This window comes from Choloepus didactylus, chromosome 10 (assembly GCF_015220235.1).
Source record: "Choloepus didactylus isolate mChoDid1 chromosome 10, mChoDid1.pri, whole genome shotgun sequence".
Taxonomy (NCBI): domain Eukaryota; kingdom Metazoa; phylum Chordata; class Mammalia; order Pilosa; family Megalonychidae; genus Choloepus; species Choloepus didactylus.
Window position 1 is genome coordinate 122,411,021 of NC_051316.1, and position 27,906 is coordinate 122,438,926.

At 36.8% G+C, this 27,906-nt stretch overlaps 1 non-coding gene and 1 pseudogene across 1 annotated transcript; one reads left to right on the forward strand and one right to left on the reverse strand.

Moving 5' to 3' along the window:
* Positions 1-224: 224 nt before the first annotated feature.
* LOC119505827 lies at positions 225-331 on the reverse strand. The gene has a single exon (XR_005210863.1). It is a non-coding gene; the product is annotated as a U6 spliceosomal RNA (small nuclear RNA).
* An 18,746-nt stretch (positions 332-19,077) lies between these two features.
* LOC119505599 lies at positions 19,078-25,354 on the forward strand (annotated as a pseudogene).
* Positions 25,355-27,906: the final 2,552 nt, after the last annotated feature.

A 27,906-nucleotide genomic window follows, 5' to 3' on the forward strand; every position in this document is an offset into this window, starting at 1 on the left:
AGTTTCAGGTATTTACTACTAGCTATTTCAATTCATTAAAACTTAAAAAGAGTTATCTATATAGTGTGTAAGAGTGCCCACCATAGTGAACTCTCAACACTGTTTGAAATCTCTCAGCCACTGAAACTTAATTTCATTTTATTTTTCATCCTCCTTTTGGTCAAAAAGATGTTCTCCATCCCACGTTGCCGGGTCCAGATTCATCCCCGGAAGTCATATTCCACAAAAATATGGAATGCTTTACTAATTTGTATGTCATCCTTGTGCAGGGGCTATGCTAATCTTCTCTGTATCATTCCAATTTTAGTATATGTGCTGCCGAAGACAGCACAGGCACCTTTTTTTAATACCACTTTGGATTCTTTGGCTCGGTGTCTTACTCCAGACTCTTTCATGTCAATCAGTCCCATGCAGGCTTCAAATACCTTAACAGGGGCACAGCCTAAAGCACTTCACTTTGTGATTCTTGGAAATCATGCATGTGCAGCCCAGAAGTAGAAGTTAATGGCCAGTGGACTGCCCTGAATCAATGGGAGATATAATCAGGAGATAACTGTGTCTTCCTTTCATCTCCTGGGGGACACCTGGGGGACGCGTTTCCTAGAGATCTTTAGAGGGTCCCGCAGGGTGGAGCACCAGCCACCCACAGCACTGTCCAAACTGACAACACAGCCTTGTATTTGGTTTTCACTCCTCCTTTCACTTCTTCCTCCATAGCTCATGTTCCCTGGGATTATTTCCCAAATGCATTACTTGATTATAAGCCTTTGTTTTGCCTCTCTGTTTGGGAGAACCCAGGCTAACATCCACTGTTTGACCAGTAATGTGGTTTCTGTAGTCCAGAAAACTATTTCCTGCCTTTGTATTGTTTGGAGCTTTATATGGGAAAAAAAGAGATACCATTTACTTTAAATGCCACGATTTGCATGCATAATCTCCCCAAATAACTTAAGCTAAGTGTTATACTATTCTTGTCTTATTTATTTAAAAAAATCATGATTCTCAAAATATGTTCAAAACCACCTTAGGACAACTAAATTTTGCCTTAAGATAAAGGAAAACATTTAAATGAAGAGAAGCATTTTGCTGTTGTCGGTGTTTAAAAAACCATGCCACAGAGAAACGGGAAAAAAGAGAGGAGAAGGAGAGGGAAGGAAAGGAAAAAAGGAAAAGGAAAGAGAAGAAGGAAGAAATTAAAAATAAGTTGATTAAGATTGGGTAACATCACAGAGCAAGATGTAAAGAAATAGTAAAATAGCCCAGGGCTAAAAACCAATAATAGAAGCAATGTCCAAAATACAAGTTTGTGGAGCCCCCAAATGTCTCACAATGTACTCTATAAAGTTTACTTCCAATTTGAAATGCATACTTAACTTTAACTACATCAATTCCATCAGCAGAAGAATACAGTTTTTCAGTTCTAGACCGTTTTAATTAACTGAATCCTGGAAAATCGATTTTAACTATTCTACTTATAGAAGATAGTTAAGTAAAGAAACACCAGTACCCTATTAGATTTTGCTTTTTTGCTAGTTATGCCGTTTTGACAATTCTTTAATCTTGATTAAGAAAAATAATGTAAAATGCATTGCAAAACCATAAATGTGAGAAAATATAAGGCATTGAATGGTGCAGAAAATTTCCATTAAACACGACTGACAGTTTATTTTTTATACAGTGGTAAAATTACATTGGATAATTGACATATAAAGATAAGGAATGGGAAACTGCATTTGTCATATATGAACAGAAGGAAGCAAACATTTTAAAGTAGATAAAATATTTTTATTTCTACATATTGTAAGCATAAACCAAACAAGACTATGTTTGTCATATTCTAATGGAAAATATCTTTATACAGGATAACTTTATCTGAGAAAAGTTATCTGGGAAGCCAGATTAAATAAATATATTACATTTTCTCATTCTCCTGTATTGTAAACTCAGAGATATTGTCACATGCTTAGAAGAAAAACAATGAATGCTTTTAACACTTAAGCTAGTGATAGTGCCTCAAGTAGTCCTTTTAACTAAAAAATAATAATTGGCTATATGTATCAAAGCTATATAATTTAGTAACCTTTAAGCCCTTCCAAAAACGAAAATCTGCATTTAAAGATGTTTGTTATAACATTATCTATAATATATAGATATAAGATTGATGAATTGGAAGAAATTTTAGGCCCAGTGGGTGATTAAGTCTACTGTGGAAGAGCCAGTTGATGGTGCACTCTCTGGATGAGAAATTACCACCACAAATCTAGAAGTTATGAGGAATTCATTGCAGCAAGAGAAATGGTTATTATACGAGGTCAAATGAAGAGAGAAGATATAGGATTGCATACACTCCAAGACAGTAAGTGTCTATATTTGTATATTGATCTGTTGTTCAAGTACAGCTAACTGGATTTTCCCAAGTTATTGAGTATGTTTGGGATTGTCTACCAGAATATAAAGGTCATGTGCTATATTCAAAAGGAAGTTCCAAAAAGAGAAAATCAGTCATTCTTCCAAGCATCTGACCCTGAAGCACAGTCGGTCCACGTCCCTGAAGATCGAGAAACACAAGCTGCAGCCCACTGAAAGAGAAAACAGTGCTTTCAACAACAAGCACAAATTAAATCAAAAGGCCACAAGCTCTGAATTTCAGGCATTGATTTACAATCAAACTGTTTCTTACATGGGCAATGCCATGAAATGCTTTCCAAGGTGAGTAGTGACTATGGTTCATAAACATCCATGGTCAGTGATTCTGCAGATCAACACTAAAAAGGCAAGCCCATAGCTCTTCATATAAACAAGGATTAGGAAGACACATAGAAAAAGAAAACTGTGTTATTATCTAGGAAGTTCACAAGCCTACATATAAAAATACATTATCCTTTTTATGCTAATGTTCTAATGTTCTTGCTTATGATTTTCTTGGTTCAATATGCCTCAAAGTCATAAACTTGTCATACACTTTGACCAAGTAATTCCACTTTGGAGTATTTATCTTCCAGATTTAATAAGTGATACATTAAAATTACAGTGATGTTCACTGAAGCAGTACTTCTCATAAGTTAACAAAATACAACTTAATTGCCCAACAATAGTGGATAGATTAATTAGATTTTAGTATATATTTAAAAGTAAATGGTCTGTAGCTTTAAAAAAGAATAGTGAATTATCTGGTGATAGGCTTATGATATAATATGCTTTATGAAAATTTTAAAAATTTCCTTAATATGAGCTAAAAGCTATTTTTCTTCTGCTCCTCTCTTTACTCTTTTGCTCCAGTGAAAAACCCTTCCTCCTTTTCATCTATTTGTTTCTTCCTCTAACAAGAATTCACTGACTTCTGTTATGCCAAATTCTCAAATTAAATGTACATATAGTATCACATATATATCTTTTATTGTTCTGGAAAATTTATTCTTAATTGTTGTTATTGCTTTATTAATGTCTGTCTTTTCCAAAAAAAGGGACTGGGTACAATTTTTGCTCACCATTAAACTACCAGCATTTCATGGCATTTTTGGTACATGACAAGAGTGGCAGTAACTGAAGTGTCCTGCTCAGATCCCAAGCAGTATGTTAGTTTCCCAGGGCTGCTGTAACTGGGTGGCAACGGAAATTTATTTTCTCGCATTTCTGAAGGCCAGGAGTCCGAAATCATGGTATTACCAGGGATATGCTCCCTCAGAACCAGTGGAGAAGCATCCTTCCTGCTTCTTTTACCTTCTGCTGTTTGCCAGCAATCTTTGGCCTTCCTTGGCTTGTAGATACATCACTCTAATATCTGCCTCCCTCTTCTCCCAGTTTCAGCCCTCCCCTTCTTATAAGAACACCAGTCATATTGGAATTAGGGCTCATCCTAATTCAGTATGACCTCCTCTTAATTTGAAAACATCTACAAAGACCCAAGTGCCTATTAAGGACACATTCACAAGAACCAGGGTGTGATGGTTAGGTTCATGTGTCAACTTGGCCAGGTGATGGTGCCCAGGTGTCTGGTCAAGCAAGCACTGGCCTAACCGTTACTGCAAGGAGATTTGTGGCTGGTTAATAAATAGAAGGCTGGTTTATTAAATCATCAGTCAATTGGCTGCAGCTGTGACTGATCACATCAATGAAGGGCATCTTCCACAATGAGAGAGAAAATGCAATCAGCTGGATTTAATCCAATCATTTGAAGACTTTTAAATGAGACAGATAGAGGACCTTCACTTCTTCTTCGGCTGACCAGCAAAGCATTTTCTGAGGAGTTTCTCGAAGTTGCCAGTTCATTCCTGAGGCGTTCATCGAACACGTTCATCGAAGTTGCCAGTTTGCTGCCTGAGGAGCTCATCGAACATCTTCATTGGAGTTGCTAGTTTGCTGCCTGCCCTACAGAATTTGGACTCGTGCATACCCACAGTTGCGTGAGACACTTTTAAAAACTCTTAAATTAATAGACATCTCTTGTTGATTCTGTTTCCCTAGAGAATTGTAACTAATACACAGGGATTAGAGTTTCAACATATCTTTTTAGGAGACACAATTTAGCCCATAGCATAGTAAAATTGGTTTAGAACCTCCCACTGCTTGTGCCCTCAAGAGTCAGCTCAGATTTTGAAGAGAGGCCACACTTGTAAGCAGTCACAGACGATGACTGAGCTCGGTGGGAAAATGGGTTCTGGCTATATCTTCCCAGTGTGGGGCTCGTCTAATGGATGTACTTGGCTCCAAAGCTCCCTATTGGATTTCTTGGCACTTGGTCTTATCTGCAATGCAGTGGGAAGCTCTTGCCAACCCATCCCATTCCTTCCCTACTTTCCTTTCACAGATGTCAGGTGTGCCTCACTGTGTGAACACTCTACCTGCCCAATCCTGCTTGCTGTCTTCTTTAATCTTCCAATGGCAATAAACATCTTACAATTCCTACTTGGCCTCAGTGTCTGCTACTAGGAGGACCCAACTGGGGCAACATGTGCTTAATAATGCTATTAAGTGAATGCACAAAAGCATAAGGAAAGAATAAACTATTGACTGGAGAAAGAGAAAACAAAACATTTCATATGATGTGGTCACAATTTTGTTATAAGACAGTCTAAAAGAGATGTTAAGAGAGTGAGTTCTGGATTAGGAAGGCCTGAATTCAAATCCTGACCTAACATTTTCTAACTGCTGTGAAATCTACAAAAAATTCAACTTCCTTGTGATTCAGACCCCTTCTGAAAAATAAATGTGGATTATATAAGCAATAAATTCATAAGATTGTTAAGATAATTAACTAATATAAATGACTGAAGTGCTTATAATAAAAATTCATTAATAGTAAAAAAGTATTATGTATAGGAAGATAGGTAGATAGATAACATATATTATATTTGGTTAACAGCAAACAAGTATTATATATAGGAAAAGAGATAAATAGGTAGATACATAATGTGTAGTAAATATATAGATTACATTAAAATACAGAATATTTCAGAAGTGTTTTGGTTAATTTAGCAATTTAATTTTTAATTTGATGTAATTTTTAATCTAATTTATTTTTTCTTTATACTTTATGCATTTTAATATATTACTAATTTTTTATGATTATAATCTAATACTTCCATTAATAGGAAAAATACTATTCCTAAACTAGAAGCTCCTTAAAAGTGGAAGCCCTGTTCTTCACCTCTAAATTCTTAATGCCAGATATTCTGTTTTGCATAGAAAGAGTATTTTGTTTGGTGATCATTTCATTACTGTGGGAAAACAAAACCAAACAAAACACTTTAACTCACTTAGCAAAACAAAAAGAATTTATTGGAAGGATACGTGGTTCTCAAATAATAAGATTGTGGTGGTTTGAAGCTTTATGTACCCCGGAAAAAAAAACATTCTTAAATTTAATCCGTTCCTGTGGGTAAGAACCCTTTGGAAATTATGAGTCAAAACAAACAAACAAACAAATCAAAAACAAAAATCAAATCCAAACAAACACGTAGGGAACTCATTGTTTTGTTGTTCCTTAGGCCCTGAAGTTCCTATTTTGTCTACCTTTTTCTCTCCACCTCTCAGAATCTTCTTATATATATTTTATATATAATATCCCAGTATTTTAGTTTTAATTAGCAGAAGGAATTGGGAGAAGTACTTCCACTCCATCTTTCCAGATGCAGAAGTCCCTGTGGAGCTTTTAAATACTTCTTAGGCTTAGGACACACCCTATACAAATTGAATCAGACTCTCAGGAGGTGATCATATGTATTTTTTAAAAATCTTGTATATATGCTTAATTATATAAGGAGTAGTTTTCAGCTTTCATTACCTCACTCTCAAGGCTGAGTGCCTCAGCCTGAAAACTTAATGCATACCTTCTAAATTCCAGTCACAGGGATCCTTATTTTGATGTATCATTTTGATTGAGTACCTCTTTATACAAAAAAACCCTTTCCTAGTGATCCACGTGATTGAAAATATTCATTCATCAAAGGTTTGTGTTATGAACCTTCCAATCTTGCTACATATTATCCGCAAGATCCTCCATTTTCACCTTACCTCCTTTTCCCCTATTAAGTTAATTTCTTTGGTGATTTTGAAGCACGGGAACCATTTGCATAATGGACAGATCCTCCCCTACATTTCTTATCTATCATGACCTCCAGGTAAAGCAACATATTTATCTACACAACTGTGTAATTTTTTTATTGCATGTGCATTTACACATGATCTTCCACCCTGGAAGTTTGGTAAGAGTGTGACTTCTGCCCAGTCAATAGCTCTCACCCTTTATCTTACAGAGTTTATTTCTGCTTCACCTCTTTGGCTCCTAGGAAATAAACAATTGGCCCTTATGTAGGGTTGTTTGGAGTAGGGTAACGCTGCCTCAAAATATAAGAGTTTAAGAGAGTCACTGAGTGTTGAGACCCCAGAGAACTTCAATATCTGACCATGATTAAGAAAGTTTAAGATCTCTCCAAATCCTCCAGAAGTTGGGGTCTGATAAGAATTTTAGCCTTAAAAGAATCTGTTCATGTATGTGTGTGTGTGTTTGTAGACAGAGAGAGCAAGAGAGTGAGAGAGAGAGAGGATAAAATATCTTATTGCACATAATGTCAGGAATAGCTAAAATGTACATACTGGTTTATAGATTGTTAGAAAGTCATACACGTAGAAAAAGAAAATTGACTTGTTCATATTAAAGAAATACAATTACAGACTTTATAAGATTCACCTTCCATTTATAAGATATTACTATGTGCACAATACTATTATCTGCAGCATTAATGTATGTCAGATTAATTTTATCTTAAATTCTTTTTAATTGTCACAATAAATTTCATTTCCATATCTTTTTTTTACTATGCACTCTGGTCATTTGCTTTCAGCTTTAAAATAAATCAGGAGGAAGTTCTTCATGGCATTGAATTTGTAAGATATTATTTTAAAATACTGATATTATTTTAGAATGAAAGATATGCATTAAGTAATTTTAAAATATTAATGGCCATTTGGCAATGTGTGTGTGTGCATGTTTGTGTTTACCTAATACATTAAACAAGAATAAATTTTAGTGATTGCTAGTTATACATTTTGTTTTTCATTGATGTAACAGGACATCAGTTTTTGAAAATGAGACACTTATTTCTCTTTGGGTGGATATTCAAAATGGAAAGATAAAAAGGATCACAAAGACACTTAGCAGAGGCTCAGTTTCTAAAATAAACCTATCAGATTGACAAAGAGTAAGGATTGCTCATGATATGCTGTGCAAATGATAACCCCAAAATATAAATGGAAATGTTAATGCCCAAATTCATCTGCTCAAGGAAAATCAAACAGGAGAATAGTCAAATGTGTATTTGAAATGTAAGAATAGTGAACAGAAATAATGGAATTGTGTTAACTTTGAGTGCTAGGCTGCAAAATGCCCCATCCCCAGAAGATATCAAAGTCCTAATCCCCAGAACCAGTCCTGTGTCCCTTATTTAAAAAAAAAAAGGAGGGGGGGTTGCTTTGCAGATGTGATTAAGTTACAGATCCTGAGAAGGGGAGATTTTATTGGATTTTCTGTGTGAACCCTAAATCAAGTCACATGTATTCCTATTGGAGAGAGGTAGAGGGGAATTTGACATACAACCTTGATGACTGGGGTGTTTGAGCCACAGCCAACGAATGTTAGCAGTTACCAGTGATAGCTGAAGAGGTGGGGAAATGCTCAATATAATCCTTTAGCTGCAAAATGCTAAGTATAGCCTTTGGTAGTTAGAAATGCTTATTATAATCAAATTGCTCAAGCAGCTTTGATTAAATCTGAAAGCCCTTACTAGCATAGCTTGCTGACCTAATCTCAAAAGCTTGCACTCTGCTCCTGGCTACATAAATGAGATCTTTTCCCAGCTCTGCTTGTAGAGATAAGATATCACCCAAAACAGAGTGAAACTCATATGACTATATCAGTAACTTTCTCCCTTTGAAGGACAAGATCAAAGGCCTGAATTGTCAACAAAGAGAGAATCTACCAGATAACAGGATATGCTGACCAAACAAAATGAAGCAGGCAACCATTACTCAATTTTAATGAATCCTGAGACTTTTACTTAGTTTTACTTTTGTTTTTTTCTGCTTTCTTCTGGACGTTTGCCATTCCTTTGTCTGTTTGGACTACAAAAGCTAAAGTCTCACTTTGAACCGGTCTTGGAAAGATTTTTCTTTTCTCCAGTTCCTTGTTGATGCCTCTTCAGTAACCTCACCTTCTAACCAAAGCAAGGAGACTTGTTTCTCTGTTTTATGTGGGATCAGGCGGGCCTGACTATATAGGACCATGTTTTTTATGATGGTGACACCAGGTGCTGGAAGAGATAAGGTCCAGCTTCTCACCTGGAGCCTCTAGATGGAACACAGATCTCCCTACAACTTGATTCAGTCCAGTGAAAAGGACTTTGAGTTTCTGGCCTGGAGAATGTGAGAGAATACATTTCTATTGATTTAAGTCACCAAGTTTGTGGTTATTAGTCAGAGCAGCCTCAGGAAACTAATACACATTGGAAAAAAAGGTTAATTGATCAGAAGAGAATGAATCCATAAAGAGACCTAAATAGCGGAGGGAATTTTGTACATGCAAGAAGTGAAATGTAAATCACAGAAGACAACAAAACTCTCATTCAGGATATTATGTAGTGGCAACTGGTAAGACTTTTGAGGGAAAAGAATAGACTAACTTAGATAAAATGCAGCATAAATTCTGGATGAACAAAACATCTAAAAACAAATTAAACCATAAAAGTTCTAGAAGAAAATATGGGCCCTCCCTCAAAAAAAAAAAAAAAAAAAATTAGAGTGTTTGGAGGTCACTTTAAAGAATGAATTGAGTATGTAATTGTTAAGTCTATGGGGAAAAGAAAAGCAAAACTAATGTACAGTCACATGTACTTGACTTACCTCCAAAAATGTGTGTTTGCTTTGGAGAGAGGAGATAGATGTGTGAACCAAGACTCTATGTAAGACTCAGGGCCAAAAGATGCTATAACTTGAGAAGAAGACTGTGTGACATTCCAAGAAAATGAAGCTGCAAAAGGAAATGAGAGATTGCAAAAGAGGGGAGCAATACAGGTATCTGACTGTAGCAGACACTGTTTTCCATTTCATCTTCTCTTGGTTGTGTGTTCTGTTTTATTGATTTGATGTTTTCCCCTTTTATATCTGATTTTCTCTGGCAAAGTGACTAGCCTAGCTAATAAGTTCATATTCCATGCCCTTTTGGGAATATAGAAGGACTGACAAGCAACACTTTCCATTACCACATTTCTGTCTATTGCATGAGCACGTGACACTAAGTCTTGCTTCACGATTTCAGATAAGTTACCTGCCCTGTGGCCTCAGCCCTCTGATGGATCCAACAAATTATGATTTTGTATGTGATCTAGTACTCTCTTGTTGCTAGGATCAGATTGTTGAGACAGGACCCTCTTTCTGGTTTTCTTTACCCTAAGAGAATGACAGAAGTGACTTCTCATGTTAATATTGAAAACTAAGGCAGACACTGAAGTATGACAGACATATATTATATAGCCAATGATAGCTTTGATATCAACTATATGACCAATTTTCTTATAATCTGCCAAAAAAAAGGAGTAAAGCAGTCAATGATTAGTGGGTTTGCTTACACTTAAAAGACTGAAAATTTTAAGATACAGTTGCATATCTCAGTTTCTTGACCTTTTTATTTCTACAGGAGATCATCAGTTTGGGTTCATTTGCCTATTACAGAATACATGCTGTGCAGTGTTGAACCTCAGGGACATTGAAGCTAAATAATTTTATTAGCTACATATTTGCAAAACGTTCATATGAATATATTTTGTTTGTCATACCCCAAAGAATTCATATTTTGCAAGACAAGTGGGCCTTGATTTTTGGCTAAAGCAAAACATGTTTTAGGTTTGTCTTCACATGATGGATGACTTTTCAAATTTTATTAACCTGCGCAAGATCTCCTGTTCAAGAGAGCAAAATGTCTCACAGAATCTCAAGGAATGCTCCTTGGAAGTCTGACTTCCATACAACATTTCCCTTGGCAAAAATGATGATTAGACACATGATTGTTGACAATGATAATTCAAACCACAGCTGCCAAGCTTCATCTGGAATTTACGACTAGAACTATGCACCAAAGATACAGATATCACAATGCTTTATTGATGCTGCTATGGAAAGAAGAGAAAAAGTTGTTAGAGTAGGATCAAACATTTGTACTACTATTAAGCCAGTCCTCAAGTGTTCTAACTATATTTCATAGTTCAGCCTTCCAAAGCGCATGTGCATTTCTGCTGGAGAAATCAAAGACATGCCCAGAAGCCATCTCCCAACCCTTGCCCAATAAACTCCTCCTTTTCTGTGTGTGCAGATGTTTCAGTGTGTTTCCATTCCTCAGCCCAGGGGAGACATTAGGTCTAGTGGAAATGCCTGACTGGTTTGACTGTACCTTGAACCTGAATCCAGGAGCACACAGCCCCAGCTGCTTGCAGGGTGGGATCTCTGCACAAAGGTTGCTTTATCCATGCCTTGTGCTTTGTGGCTGGACACCCTGCCCCGGGGTGTATAAATACCCCACCCTCCAGTGGCACAGATTTGTCTTTTCTCACTGACAGAAGTGGGACATGTGGGCTGCCATTCACCAGTCTTGACCCCAGCAGTGGACAATCCCAGGAGACTGGCCACAATGGGCCCTCTTCTCCCACTCTTTTGCACCCTGTGTGCTGTGTAAGTAATAGTGCGGTCATTTACTGAAAGTTGTTGTTGTGCCTAAGCCTGAGTTAACCATGCAGCAACTTGCTCCACAATTTAATTCATTTTTTTTTTCCTATTTCTTCAGCCACCTGGTCATGGTAGATAAGCCATGGTTGGCTGTTACATGATATAAATGTAGTATACAATGTGCATGATGCTCTCAAGCATCAAATGGTGGGGTTTGCAAATTAAGTTCCATTTACTTGCTCTGTAATTTTCATCTTCTCAGTGTTCTCCCTCCTCTGTCTTCTCCCCTAGTTATTTCTATTTAAAAAATAATTTCACTGATCTCTTCAAAGCAAGAGAAGTGTTCATCAGCAGTAATTTTGAGTGGAAAGCTGTTGCAAAATGCCAAGGCAACTTTACACTTCAGAGTTGAAAATTTAGATCACTGAAAATACTTGAGTTTGTTTCAACATATTTTCTTACATATCTCTGATTCAGACCATTTCCTTAACATTTCTAGTGTTTTTCTTTAAATTATTTCTAGTAATGTTATAAGTGTGGTAAGAAGATAATAATACCAACACATGTAGTTTTTCTGTTGTCAATGAATTATTATGAGAGAAAGAGAGAGAGAGAGAGAAACAGCAAGAAGAGATGGCATCTGCCTGGCTTGCAGAGCAAGTTAATAAGGACAAAGTTAAAAATGAAAGTACATATGATTGTCATAGGAATTTACAGCCCAAAATCAGACAAAAATTGGTAAAGGAATCTATTGAGCTATTGCATGTAAGACAGTCATGTACATGCTCTGTTTTGCAATCAGAAAGGCCTGATTTGAATCCACATTTACCATTTCTTTGCATAAGTTATTTAACTGCCCTTGACTTCATTTGTAAAGATATGAAACTACAGCCACTACTGGCATGAAATAAAAATAAAAGTGTGACAGATTTTAGACGAAGTGAATATTTCTCCTAAAAATAAAAGCAAATATATTTATACATATATGCACATATCATATACCTTAGAGTAATAATTGTATTAAATCCGGTCTTTCATTGTATTTTTAGATATAAATGTTATAAATATGCTTGATATTTATATTATTGGATTAAAAATGTAGGACAAGGCAGGCACCTAAATAATTAAGCATGTAGCAGTTCATAATCATTGTGAACAATATGAACAGTGATCTTTACTGAATATTTTATTTGAATTTTGCCTGGCTATTTTTTGAAGGTAGAAGTGTATAATGAAGAAACATAAATCAGATTTAATGGGAAAATTATATTCAAAGTTCAGGATTCAATCTCAGAGATATTAAAGATCCTTTATAGGTGTGTTGGTCTGGTAATGGGAGAACTGACGTGATTGAAGGCAGAAAAATTCTGTGACAAGAAGGTAAAAGAATTCATGGTCTATTGGGGGGACCTGCTCCACACCTGAAAAAAAGTGCAGTACAGTCAGGTCACTGCTGTGGCTACCCATGGCCATGACTACTACCTATGTCAAATTCTGCTGCACGTAAGCAGGGAATGTTACGTTGATAAAAGAATGGCTAGTGTCAAATCCAGCAATCTTGCATGATCCTTAGATCCAACTCACATCCACCTGATATGATCTTAAGAGAGTGTTGCTTAATATGAATTTTCAAATAATTGGCAAAAGTTCTGCTGAATGTTTTTGATGAGAAATTCTACCAACCAGACTTACATATAGAAAGAAGACGGTACTTAGATTCAGCTGGCCTGGGATACATCCCTGCATCAGCCATTTGCTATGTTTTTGATGTTGAGAACATGCATCTTCTCTCCTCAAAACCTCAGTTTTGAACTTCTTGTATGATGTGTTCACAGAAATAGTGGTGAATCTTTTTCTTGTATTAGGGTTCTTATTCATCAATTTTTTCCTCATTGTCTATAGCAATTGCTTGAATAAAATGAATGTTTTCAGAGGATTCAGTGGGATACTATAAAAAAGAATAAGGAATTCCATTTTTAGCAGAATGTAGGAAATATGGTTATGTTTCCCGTTTCTATAGATCTGATTTTCCTATTATGATATAGAATGTATTACAATTACATTACTCATCATTATAAGTGTAAATCACCTAAAATCTTCCATTAAAAAGAAGATTGAGATGCACAAAGTTCCCTTCAAAAATTACTTGAGATGAATTACTGAGTACTACTTATTAAACATGTCAATTTTATCTTGCAAAATAGGTAAAATTATATTATTTGCAATACTAATTGTTAATTGCCTGGAAATTACTAAATCTTAATTTTTCCATATGCTATTTCTAATCAATAGTAAAAATTTCTCTTCTTACTATTTTGTCCCCATTTCATGGTTACATATCAATTTGACATATTGGTGTGATTGAATAATAACAGAGTATACAACTCAATAGAAACTTTTCCATGCATGTACTAGTTAGAAATTTTTAAAACATATAGCACCAGTTTAACTTTTATAATGTCATTAGGAAACAATTAAGCTTTGGTTAAGAGTTATAAATCATCTTTATTTAGAGAAGCACTGCTTGCCTCGCAAACAGCGTTCCACCTTTCAGGACAAAATAGGAGAATAGCCATCAACACATGTTAAATTTAAAACTTCTCTGATACTGTTTCTAAACAATGGGACTGCTGCCCTATGTGTGCAGAATCCAATATTGTGACACCAAGGTTTTGAGTTTTATTATGAGGTAAACCAACAAGGAGACAGGGAAGCTCAAATGTGTTTCCCCAATCCAGGAGAATTTGGAGATGAAAACAAAGGGAGGTGGCAGCAGTGATGGGGATTAGGGTTGGCATATTATCCTTGGTTGTTTATTGGACTCCTATTTGTGGTAGAAATATGCCAGAGCGCCACATCTTATCTTCCTTTTGAGGCACCCCTCAGATTTTATTTGCTTCCCACGACTCCTCATCCCAATAATCTTGGTTCCGAGGAAGGGGAGGAAGGTGATTTTTGTTCCTGGTATCTGCAAAGGGCAAGAGCACACGTGCCGTTGGTGGCTGAGTTTGTTGCTAAGTTTGACTGCCTATAAGGCGAACTTGGAAAAGAATTTTAGTAGTGGGAGGAGAAGAAATCCTGATAAGCAGCAAGGTTTTTTTTTAAATGCAGTTTTATTGAGATATGTCAGTTGTTTACAGCATCATCACATATTTCTGCATTCATCACCATAATCAATTCCTTGAACACCTTCATTATTCCAAAAAATAATAAAAATAAAAGTAACAGTAAAAAAGAATCCCCCAAAATCTCATACTCCTTTTTCCCCCTTATTGTTCATTTACCTTTTCTCCCCCTTTCCTCTACTCATCTATCCATACACTGGATAAAGGGAGTGTGAGCTACAAGTTTTTCACAATCACACAGTCACACCATATAAGCTATATAGTTATACGATTGTCTTCAAGAATCAAGGATACTGGATTGCAGTTCAACAGTTTCAGGTATTCCCTTCTAGCCTCCAGTACACTAAAACCTAAAAAGGGATACCTATAGAATGCATAAGAACAACTTCCAGAATGACCTCTCAATTCTATTTGAGATCTCTCAGCCACTGAAACTTTGTTTCATTTCTCTTCCTCCTTTTGGTCCAAGAAGGCTTTCTCAATCCCACGATTTCGGGTCCAGACTCATCCCTGGGAGTCATGTCCCACACAGGGGGAAGGCAGTGAGTTCACCTGCCAAGTTGGCTTACAGAGAGAGGCCACATCTGAGCTACAAAAGAGGTTCTCTGGGTGAGACTCTTAGGCACAGTTATAAGTAGGCTTAGCCTCTCCTTTGCAGTAACAAGCTTCATAAGGGCAAGCCCCAAGATCAAGGACTTGGCCTCTGTATTAGTTAGGGTTCTCCTTGGAAACAGAATCAATGAGAGATGTCTCTTATTATCAAATTGTAAAAGTGACTCACGCAACTGTGGGAGCACACGAGTCCAAATTCTGCAGAGCCATCAACAAGCTGTCAACTCCAAGGAAGACGTCCGACGAACTCCTCAGGAAACGAACCGACAACTTTGACGAACTCCTCAGGAAACGAACCGACAACTTTGAAGAACTCCTCAGGAAACGAACCGACAACTTTGACGAACTCCTCAGGAAACGAACCGGCAACTTTGAAGAACTCCTCAGGAAACGAACCGACAACTTTGACGAACTCCTCAGGAAACGAACTGGCAACTTCGACGAGCTCCCCAGGAAAAGCTTCACTGAGCAGCTGAAGAAGAAGTGAAGGTTCTCTAACCGTCCGGCTTATAAGCCTCCAACTGATCACCCGGACCAAATCCAGCCAATTGCATTCTCTCACTGTGGAAGCACGCCCCTTGATGAGCCATCAGTCAGCTGCAGTCAATTGACTGATGATGCGACAAACCAACCAGCCTCAAATAGCCTCACAGGAATCGTCAGGCCAGTGCCCACTTGACCAGACAGCTAGGCCACCTAGCCAAGTTGACACATGAACCCAACCATCACAGACTCTTACAATGGTATTCCCCAAAGCTTGTGAAAATAAGCAGCGGGTTTTGATCTGAATCTTGATTTTCGATTTGAAATCCCAGATATCTCACCAATGGTTTCAATACCACAAAACAAATCATGGAGTTCAGCCAGTGCTTAATAACAATTCATGATTTTATTCAGTTAAACCTGTATCTGAAAAAAAATGATATTCAACTTCAATCCTTTAATTCACAATGATGTTTCCTTGTCAATTTCATAAACATTTAAGGACATCACATAAAAAAATACACATTCTCAGTTACTTTCTTTACTGTTTTTGACAAGAAGAGAAATTGTAACAGGAAGAAGATGCTCTGTTATTCTGGAAAAAGCATGTGTTCAAGTCATACTCATCAGTTTTATTGATTTTGGAAAGATAATTATAGGATTTGAGATTTACATGAGATAATGAAGTCAAAATTGCACAACTCCCACCTGGATGATAGGCGATGCCTATAAGATGAAGCTCCTGTTTTGTCAGGGGAATTTTAATGTGAATCCAGAAGAGTCTCATCTTAAAAGTTTCTGCCACTACTCCCTACTATGGTGTGAGGTATTTTTTAAATTCCGTTTTATTTAGATGTATTCACATATCATACAATCATCCACAATGTACAATCAACTGCTCACAGTACCATCATATAGTTGTGCATTCATCACCCCAACAAATTTTTGAACATTTTCCTTATTCCAAAAAGAATAAAAATAAGAATAAAATTAAAAGTAAATAAGAAAACCCAAAGCTTTCCATCCCCCCATCCCACTTTATTTTTCATTTAGTTTTTGTCCCATTTTTCTACTTATCTGTCCAAACACTGGATAAAGGGAGTGTGAGCCACAAGATTTTCACAATCACATAGTCACACCATGTAAGCTACAAAGTTATGCAATTGTCTTTAAGAATCAAGGTTACTGCTCATTACCACAAAGGAGAGTCTAAACTTGCATGTAATGGTGCCTAAGAGTCTCCCCCTGAGTACCTCTTTGTTGCTCAGATCTGGCCCTCTCTCTCTCTAACTGAGCCATCTCGACAGGTGAACACACTGCCCTCCCCACTACGTGGGACCCAACTCCCAGGGGTGTAAATCTCCCTGGCAATGCAGAATATGACTCCCAGGGATGAATGTGGACCCGGCATCGTGGGACTGAGAGTATCTTCTTGACCAAAAGGGGGATGCAAAATGAGACGAAATAGTTTCAGTGGCTGAGAGATTTCAAACGGAGTCGAGAGGTCACTCTGGTGGACATTCTTATGCACTATATAGATAACACCTCTTAGGTTTTAATGTATTGGAATAGCTAGAAGTAAATACCTGAAACTACCAAACTCCAACCCAGCAGTCTGGACTTCTGAAGACAATTGTACAATAATGTAGATTACAAGGGGTGACAGTGTGATTGTGAAGACCTTGTGATCACACCCCCTTTATCTAGTGTATGGATGAGTAGAAAAATGGGGATAAAAACTAAAGGACAAATGGGGTGGGATAGGGGGATGATTTGGGTGTACATTTTTCACTTTTATTTTTTATTCTTGTTCTGGTTCTTTCTGATGTAAGGAAAATGTTCAGAGATAGATTGTGGTGATGAACACATAACTATGTTATCATACTGTGGACAGTGGATTGTATACCATGGATGATTGTATGGTGTGTGAATGTATTTCAATAAAACTGAATTTAATAAAAAAAAAAAAAAAAAAGAATCAAGGTTACCGGGTTGTAGCATGTCAGTTTTTGCATTTCCTCCTAGCTATTCCAATGTACTAAAAATTAAAAAGGGATATCAATATAGCACATAAGAATGCCCTCTACAATGACCTTTCTACTCCATTTGAAGTCTCTCAGCCACTGAAACTTTACTTTGTTTCATTTCACTTCCCCCTTTTGTTCAAGAAATTTTTCTCAATCCCACAATGCCAGGTCCAGGCTCATCCCCAGGAGTCGTGTCCCACATTGCTAGGGAGATTTACACCCCTGGGAGGGTGTGACACATTTTTATAAGGCAATACACTATAGGGCATAATGTTTAATGTGCTGGGTTTTTAAGTCTAATTACCTGAGTTTGAATCCTGGTTTTGCCACTTGCCAGCTGTAAGAATTTAGACAACTTATGTAACTTCTCCCCATTCAGCTTCCTCATGCATGACATTGAGGACACATTTATACCTTCCTCAAAGAAGAGTTGATACTTGCAACGTAAATACAATAGTGTCTGGTTCACAATAAACACTCAGTTAGTATTAGCTGCCATTGCGATTTGAGAATTGTTGTGAATTGTTCATACCTGGGTGCAGACTCCTAGAGGTATGTGTGTATGGGTGTGTGTGTGTGTGTTTGTGTGCGTGTGTGTGAGACCTTTAGAGACTATAGATATTAAGGGCAGGAAACGTTCTTTAATTTTGTGTTTATTTTGTGTAGAAATACATTAAAACATTTACCCATCTAATTATCCAGATAGCAGCTTATCCTTAAAGTAAATGGCCAATACAATACATTTTACAAATATCCAATAACATTAAAAGCATAGGGAAAATTATAGTCTAATTAAAAATGAGTTTAATTAGTAAGAACAATATATATGCATATATAATTTATTAGTGTAATTATTGATGAAACATTTTACATATATGAATAGTGCAATTACTATTTTAGAATAAACTTCATACACACATTCACTAAGATTTGGAACTATTCATATAATTCACCTAATGTTTAACTGTATCACTTAAATTAAAAATCTATGATTACCCAGGCAAAAAAGTATTATCTTGTTAATAGCAACCATTAATGAATTCTTGAAATTTTCACTTCCTAAATAGAGTGAACATTTAAAAAAAATGCGTCACCTTTAGAATGAAGACTTTCTAATGTCATTTTTCATTATTTTTGAATGGTTTAACATTCAATGCACCAAACTATTGGAAACTATTCAAATAGGGAAACTAGGGAAACAGGTATAAAATGTGCCATTCAAATCTGCCATTGATTTGGCCTGAGCTGTCATTGTCATTCACGTGAGAAAATAAGGCTGTTGAACTTTTCTATAAGTAAAAACATGAGCACTAGTATCTTTCAGTACCTTTAGGTTATATTCCAGAGGTTAGAGATACTTTCTCTCTCTGTTTCACTCTTCCATACCTGCTATATTTTTCTGAAAACTTATCTTCTCCATATAAACTATGAGCAAAAGATTATTATATTCAGGAAAGTATATCCATACACTTTCCATATCAGTAAGTTACTATGGAGGCAGAGAATCTTCACCCTGAGTTCTGAACCTGCCACCATTCAGAGCAACTCCCAAATCCATTCAGATAAGCTCCTGAATTCAGGGCAACATGACTTGCTTTCCCACCCTGTAGATTATCAACATGACTGCTGAAGAAACAGTAAGTGTAAAAGAGGTTGAAATCATTAATTTTGGAATTCCTGAATTCAGAGAAGCTTCACATTAATATGTTGGCACTTGAGAAGTGAAGTGGAGTCATAAATTGCATATTTTTAGATGATATGCTTTTCCTGAGGCAGCTAATTCTTGATGGCCAGTGGGATGAGGTTCTTCAGTTCATTCAGCCTCTAGAATGTATGGAAAAATTTGACCAAAAAGGGTTTTGTTATATTATCCTGAAGCAGAAGTTTTTAGAAGTTTTGTGTGTTAATGCAATGTCAGTGGAAGATGGACCCCAGCATCTGGAATTTACCACTCAGGAAGCTGTGCAGTGTTTACATGCCCTAGGGAAGTACAGCCCTTCTAAAGATGATGGTAGCGAGCTCTGTTTGCTTTCGACTTTGCCTTGTTTGACCAATCATGCCAAACTTAAGGACTGGAATCCTAGCACTGCACTCATTCACTGTTTTGAAGAGGCTTGCATTATGGTTGCAGAATTCATCCCTGCTGATAGGAAGCTTAGTGAGGGTGGTTTTAAAGCAAGTAACAATCATTTATTTCAGCTCGTAATGAAGGACCTACTTTATGAATGTTGTGTAGAATTTTTTCAGAGTAAAGCAGCTGGAGAAGAAATTACAGAAAGTGAAGTACTTCTTGGCATTGATCTCTTATGTGGTAATGGTTGTGATGATTTGGATCCGAGTTAATTATCATGGCTTCAGAATCTTCCATCTTCTGTCTTCTCTTGTGCTTTTGAACAGAAAATGCTTAATATTCATGTTGAAAAAATTCTGAAAACTACAAAAGCTGCATATGCTGATCTTTGACTCCTCTTACTAGAAAATTTTCTCCCTAGCCATCGTCCCCAGTGAGAAGGCCTCAATCAGCTGGTGCCTATATGACCTGCTCTCTGAGTCCTGCTTTAGATGGCCTCAATTGTGGACTAACCAGTCATGATTAGAGAATCTCAGACCTTGGGAACAAAACTTCTCCAATGTCACGCTCTTTGCTAACTTCCCTTATCCAGGAGTTCAAAATCTTAGTAGAAGTCTCCCCCTTGAGAATACAGAATGTCACAGTATTTATGAAGAATCTCCTGAGTGTGATACAACGAATAAGGTCCAGCAGCCTATCAGCAGCGAAATCCTGGGCCAGAGTTCAGTTTCAGAAAAAGATCCTTTAAATGGAGCACAGAATCCAGGACCAGCTAAGCAAGAAAAAAATGAGCTTTGAGATTCCAAAGAACAATTTCAAGAATATTATAGGCAAAGATTACGCTACCAACAGCATTTAGAACAGAAGAAGCAACAGCGACAGATACACCAACAGATGTTGCTTGAAGCGACAGATACACCAACAGCAACAGATACAACCAGGAGGATGGTCCTGATCAGTAGCAAAATCTTACTGAACAATTCCTAAATAGGTCCATTCAAAAGCTCGGTGAATTAAATATTAGAATGGATAACCTTGGTAATGAGGTGTCAGCGCTTAGCCAGCAATGTAATGGGAGAAAAAGCCATGGGTCTAAGTTCTTCCACAACTAGTTATTTTGTTGTTGGTTTTTGTTTGTTATTAAGATTGTTCACATTCTATGCAGTTATCCAAAGATCCAAAGAATACAATCAATTGCCCACAGTACCATCATACAGCTGTGCATCTATCAACACAATTAATGTTTTTTCAATGTTTAGAACATTTTCATCACTCCAGAAAAGAAATAAAGACAAAAAAAAAAAAAAAAAAGAAAGAAACTGAAATCCTCTCATACCCCTAACTACCCCCCTCTATTATTGATTCATAGTTTTGGTGTAGTACATTTGTTACGGTTGATGAAAGAATGTTAAAATACTACTAACTGTAGCACATAGTTTGCAATAGGTATATTTTTCTCCCTACATGCCCCTCTATTATTAACTTCTAGTTATAATGTCATACATTTGTTCTAGTACATGAAAGATATTTCTAATATTTGTACAGTGAATCATGGACATGTCCACAACAAGATTCACTGTTTTATACATTCCCATCTTTTAACCTCTAAATTTCTTTCTGGTGACATACACGACTTTGAGCTTCCCCTTTCCACCACATTCACATACTTCAGCACTGTTAGTTATTTTCACAAAGTACTACCATCTCCTCTGTCCATTTCCGAACACTTAAGGTCAACCTAGTTGAACATTCTGCTCATAATAAGCAGCCACTCCCCATTCTTTAGTCTCATTCTATATCCTGGTAACTTATATTTCATGCCTATGAGTTTACACATTATAAGTAGTTCATTTCAGTGAGACCCTGCAATATTTGTCCTTATGTGTCTGACTTATTTCACTCAATGTAGTGTCCTCAAGGTTTCTTCATCAACCAATTTTTTAAAGACAGTTTTTTCACACCCCATACATTCCATCCTAAGTAAACAATCGATGGTTCCCTTTATAGTCATGTATTAATGTTTTTATGTATTCACCACTATCTATATAAGGACATCTCCATTTCTTCCACAAAAAAGGAGGAAGAGTCAAAGAAGGTAGGAGAGGCAAAAGAAAAAGAAAAAAGAAAGAGAAAAAAAGAAGCACAAAACATGACAGCTAGAAAGCAACAAAAGGAAAGATAGCATTAAACTAAAGTAGAATAAAGAGTCAGACAACATCACCAATGCCAAGAGTCCCATACCCCTCCCTTATGTCCCCCTCATATGCATTTAGCTTTGGTATATTGCCTTTGTTACATTAAAGGAAGCATAATACAATATTCTGTTAATTATAGTCTCTAGTTTGCATTGATTGTATTTTCTCCCAATATCACCCGATTTTTAATACCTTGCAAGGTTGACATTCGTTTGTTCTACCTCATGTAAAAACATATTTGTACCTTTTATCACAATCATTGAGCACCCTAGGTTTCACTGAGTTTTACAGTCCCAGTCTTTATCTTTCCTCTTTCCTTCTGGTGTCTCACAAGCTCCTAACCTTCCTCTTTCAACCATACTCACAGTCATCTTTGTTCAGTGTACTTCCATTGCTGTGCTACCATCACCCAAGATGTGTTCCAAACCTCTCACTTCTGTCTTTTCTTATCTGTCTGTAGTGCTCCCTTCTGTACTTCCTGTAACGCAGCTATCTTGTTCACAAACTCTGTCATTGTCTTTTGGTCAGAAAATAGTTTAAACTCTCCCTCTTATTTGAAGGTGACTTTGCCAGATATAGGATTCTTGGTTGGTGGTTTTTCTATTTCAGTATCTTAAATATATCACAGCACTTCCTTCTTGCTCCCATGGATTCCACTGAGAAATCTGCACATAGTCTTATCAATCTTCCGTTGTATGTGATGGATCACTTTTCTCTTGCTGCTTTCAGGGTTCTCTCTTTGTCTTTGACCTTTAATAATCTGATTATTAAGTGTCTTGGCATAGGCCTATTCAGATCTATTCTGTTTGGGGTACGCTGCACTTCTTAGATCTGTAATTTTATGTCTTTCATAAGAGATGGGAAATTTTCATTGATTATTTCCTCTACTATTGCTTCTGCCCCTTTTCCCTTTTCTTCTCCTTCTGAGACACCCATGAAATGTACATTCATGCATTTCATGTTGTCACTCAATTTTCTGCTCACATTTTTCCATTCTTTGCCCTATCTGTTCTTTTGTGTGTAGGATTTCAGGTGTCTTGTTCTCCAGTTCCTGGGTATTTTCTTCTGCCTCTTGAGATCTGCTCTGTGTGTCTCCATTGTGTCTTTCATCTCTTGTGTTTTGCTTTTTATTTCCATAGATTCTGACAGTTGTTTTTTCAGACTTTCTATTTCTACCTTATATTTCCCCAGTGTTTTCATTATACACTTCATCTCTTTTGCCATATCTTCCCTTAACTTTTTGAGTTGATTTAGCATTAGTTGTTTAGATTCCTGTATCTCAGTTGAAGTGTAAGTTTGTTCCTTTGACTGGGCCATAACTTCGCTTTTCTTAGTGCAGGTTGTAGTTTTCTGTTGTCTAGGCATCTGGTTTCCTTGTTTACCTCAGTCAGTATTCCCAGAACAGAACAGGCTCAGATCTCAGAAGGAGGCAATATTCAGTATCAGGTCTCCCTGAGTATTTCCAGAACAGAACAGGCTCAGATCTCAGAAGGAGGCAATATTCAGTATCAGGTCTCCCTGAGGGTGTGTCCTGAACATTGACACACCCTGTGAGGCCTCAAGCTGCTGTGCTTTTGCTAATCTGCCCAGCAGGTGGCACCTGTCAGCCTGTAGCTCCTGAATGGTGTAAGGAGGTGTGGCCCCCTTAGTCCTTAGTTTCTGTTTTGGCTGTTTTTCCCCAGGCTCTCGGGTCTGGCTCTGAATGGGAGGCTGGTAGTAGGACTGGGCAACACCTCTTCCTCTTAGGGAAGATACACCCCCAAGTGAGTTTTCATTTGCATTTAGATAGCCTCTTTGTCTCTCTGACTCTGCTATACCCACCCTTGTCTGGATCAGAGAGCTGCAAAATAAAAATGGCTGTGGCTTTCTTCACTGAGCCGCCCAGACTAAGAGAGAGAAAAAGGGACAGAAAACCCCCCTTCAGGGCCAGTCCACAGTACCCCAGCTTCACCCACCAGCCAGAGATAGCATCTGGTCCTCTGGGCACCCCCTCCCAGCACAGAGGAGTCCACTGGCTCTTTAAGGTCAGTCGTCACTTAAAGCCTCTGTCTGCTTATTGGGGATTTGTAGCTTGCATTCAGCAGTCCATGTTTGTTAATCAAAACCCCAGTTGCAGCTGGACTGAGGTATATTTTTCTTGTTCAGAGAGTGCTGCTCTCTGTCACAGTGAGGTTTTGCAGTTTGGGCTGCTGTGGGGGAGGGGCTCTTGACATGGGTCCACAGTCTTTACTTACAGATTTTATGCTGCAATCTCAGGCATTCCTCTCAATCCGGGTTGGACAGTCACAGTTGTCCCCCAGTAGTTATTCCAGAGTATTTACTAGTTGTTCCTGGTTGTTTTTTAGTTGCTGCAGTGGGACTAACTAGCTTCCATTCCTCTCTATGCTGCCATCTTCTCTCTCTCTTCTGTGACTAGTTTTGCTATGCCACCCCAAGGCTCTAGTCAGAGATTAGCACATCATGTCCCAAATGTTCACACAAGCACTCCCTGTAATTCTGGATCAACAAATCACATAACTTTTCTTGAGGAATCACCTTCTTGTGGAAACCAAGTCTCATCAGAACATTTGGTCATTAAGCCACCTCTTGGAGATTCTTCAGGGAATATATCAAGGTCAAGAGGGGAAGAGGATGACAAATCATAAAAGCAGTTTGTTTGTATTAATACTCTAGAAGACACACAAGGTGTTAGAGCAGTAGCTTTTCATCCAGGTGGTGGTTTATATGCTGTCAGATCAAATTCAAAATCTCTGAGAGTATGTGCTTATCCAGAAGTAATTGATCCAAGTGCACATGATAGTCCTAAGCAACCAATGGTACATTTTAAAACAAATAAACATCATAAATGATCCATTTACCATGTGGCCTGGTGTCCCCCCTGTGGACAATTACTAGCAGCAGGATTAAACAACAAATACGTCAAAGTAGTGCCCTTCAATGCAGAGACTTGTAATGCAACAGGACTGGATCTGGAATTTAGTATGCATGATGGGACAATTAGAGACTTGGTATTTATTTCTGGAAGGCCCAGAAAGCAGTGGAGCCATTTGGATAAGTGCTGGAGTAGGGAATTGTAACATTTATACAACAGACTGTCAAAGAGGACAGGGCCTCCATGCTCTGAGTGGGCACACTCGGCATATTTTAGCACTTTATACCTGGAGTGGCTGGATGATTGCATCTGGTTCCCAAGATAAGACTGCTAGATTCTGGGATCTTTGAGTATCAAGCTACATTTGTGTTGCTGGCACTACATTCCATGGAACTGCCAGTGCAGTAGCATCTGTAGCTGTAGATCCCAGTGGCCATCTTTTAGCCACAAGTCAAGAAGATTCTAGCTGCATGTTGTATGATGTAAGGGGAGGAAGAACGGTACAAAGTTTTCATCCTCATTCCAGTGATGTTTGCTCTGTACGGTTCTCCCCTGGACTTCACTACTTGCATACAAGATCTCATGATATGAAAATAAAGGTGACAGACCTACAAGGGGATCTCACTAAGCAGCTGCCTATCATGGTGGTGGGGGAACACAAAGACAAAGTGATTCAGTGTAGATGGCACACCCAGGATCTTTCCTTCCTGCCATCCTCTGCAGACAGAATCGTAACCCTCTGGACATAAAACGGATAGAGTATACTTGGAGTCAATCTATGCATTGAAAGCACAGAGACTTAAGACTACTGAGTTGTGAAAATTACCAATTTGAAGAATATAGACTGACAAGGAAAGTGACTTAACATGACGAGGCACCTTATTACCACATATCCTACAGATAAGAGGTGTTGGGTGATGGTGCTCTGCAGTGCTTTCAGTCTTCCATGTGAGCTCGTGCTTCTGTAACCTGCTATATGTAGTCTCGTTGCCAAAGTCTGCAGAAGAGTTCTTATGTTGTCAATGTGGACTCCAAGAGAAGGTGGATGGTGTGTATACAGTTTAGTATTAAATGCATTCCTTGATCTTTGCCTAAATAAGTTTTCTATACACATTGGTATTGAACTATACTTTAAGCACCCTATTATATGTAATGCAACCATGCCCTACACAGACTCAGCATAAGTGTCCAGAAGTTACTTTTGTTCTTCTCACAATCCGATGATATTGTATCATTCTTCACCTAAAGGTCAGAATTTTATCTCTTTTTCAAAATTTTTATGGTTGTTTTTGCAAGGATCATTATGAAGTTTAAAGATGGATAGAAAATGGCTCCTTATTCATTAGGTGGTAGAGGCCTTTTCTTTTTTCTTAAACCAGGGATATATTTACTATTTTGTTACATTACAAGCCACAAAGTAAACATGTTTGCTTCAGAAACTTGATAATTTTTTGAATGCAACAAGATATCTCCATTGTAAACTGTACTGTAGAAGCAACTTGATAGTTCAGTAAATATACCAGATAGCATTTTTCCTCTTAAAAAATAAAAACAAACATTAAAAACCTGGCATAGACCATAGCATGGCTTGAAATGCTATGTCTGCATGACAACTTAAAACAGAAAATTTAAACTTTTGCAATCCAAAAGCTTATTTCATTTTTTTTTTCTTGCACTGTTTTATGTAATGCAGAATGACGATTTCAGTTCTAGAGCATTGTAGGTCCTAACATTCATGTATCTAGATTTTCATATTGTACAGTAAATTTACTTTAAATTATTAAATAGGCTATTTTATTTATTTTAAATGTAGTTGAGTTGGTTCTAATTTTTGAACTGTCTGTGCACTGTGTGTAGCAAGCATTTTTAATCTATTGTATACAAATGGAAAGGGTATTAGAAGTGTAACTGTGCATTTATTTCAATAAAGACCTCTAGACACCTGAAAAAAAAAAGATACTATGGAGATGACAGAAAACTTTCTTGAATAAGAATTATCTTTTATAAACTATTCAATTTGCAAATGCTATTAGCCTGCTAATATGAGTAATTGGCTTTGAAATAATCCTTACCCTGACATCAAATACACTGAAAACAGTTTCACCATTCAATAGGGCAACTGTGAACATCAATCACTATAATGTAATTACTACCATAAATTAGTAGAAACTAATTACATATATTAATGTTCACCTAAAGTTGGTGCATCTAAATTTCTTTTTCAACTGGGAGAATAAAATATCTTAAAAATCTATAAACAATATAAGATGATTAGATTACATTGATTATTTTAATTTAATTATTAAATAATAAATACATAAATAAATGAATTTTATTTAAATTTATACTAAAATTTCACATATTTAATATGACATATAAACACTTTTTTGAACTAAATCAAGAAATATAGAGAGTAACTGTGTTAGAAAACTAAGAACACTTGGCAATATTTATAAAATTAAAAAGATTAAATATTTGGATTCTAAAATTTATCCTAAAGAAAATAATAATAATCAGGGTGCACTTTAAAGTTGCATGTCATCATTGCAACACTGCAGTTTATAATTCTAAAAAATTAAGATCAATCAATCTAAGAATAAGAATTTTTTCATGTATTATGATTTATCCATATTGCAACAATATACAAATATTATACAATGATATTTTCAAATAATATTTTATAACATAATCAATTTTAATAATATTCTCTCATGTTAAAAGGAAGTTGTAAAACAGTTTGAACATTATGATTCCAATTTTGTAAAATACAGAAAGTGAGTTCTATGGGGGCAGCTCAGCTATGTGTCTGCTGTTTACTATCGATCGTATGCCTTCTTCCAAACATATTGCCCCAAATGTATTTTCAAACTGACATTTCTGAATGACTAAATGAGACCAAAACTAAATCCATAGTAGTAGAAGAATCTATTGAGCACTTTCTAAAAACTGTAAATATAATTGGCATTCTAAAATTAAGAGAAGTCATGCACTATTTTCCTTTTCAAGGGCCTACATAAGAAGACCACCTTTTTAGGGTAAAACTGAAATGAGGAAACACCCATTTTGCAACTGTAATGTTTTACTTTCCTGTGAGATAATCTGTACAAATTGGTTGTTCATACACAGAACTGCAGTACATGATTATTTTTCAATGAAGAAAATAATCCTGCCTGTCAGTGAACTGATTCAATGTTATGAAATGATTGCATCATCATAGAAACAGAAAATATGGCCTAATATTTTTTTCTTTTCAAGAAGTTTTGATCTTATTTTAGCATTAGCTCCATTATACCTGGAATGGATGCATTTG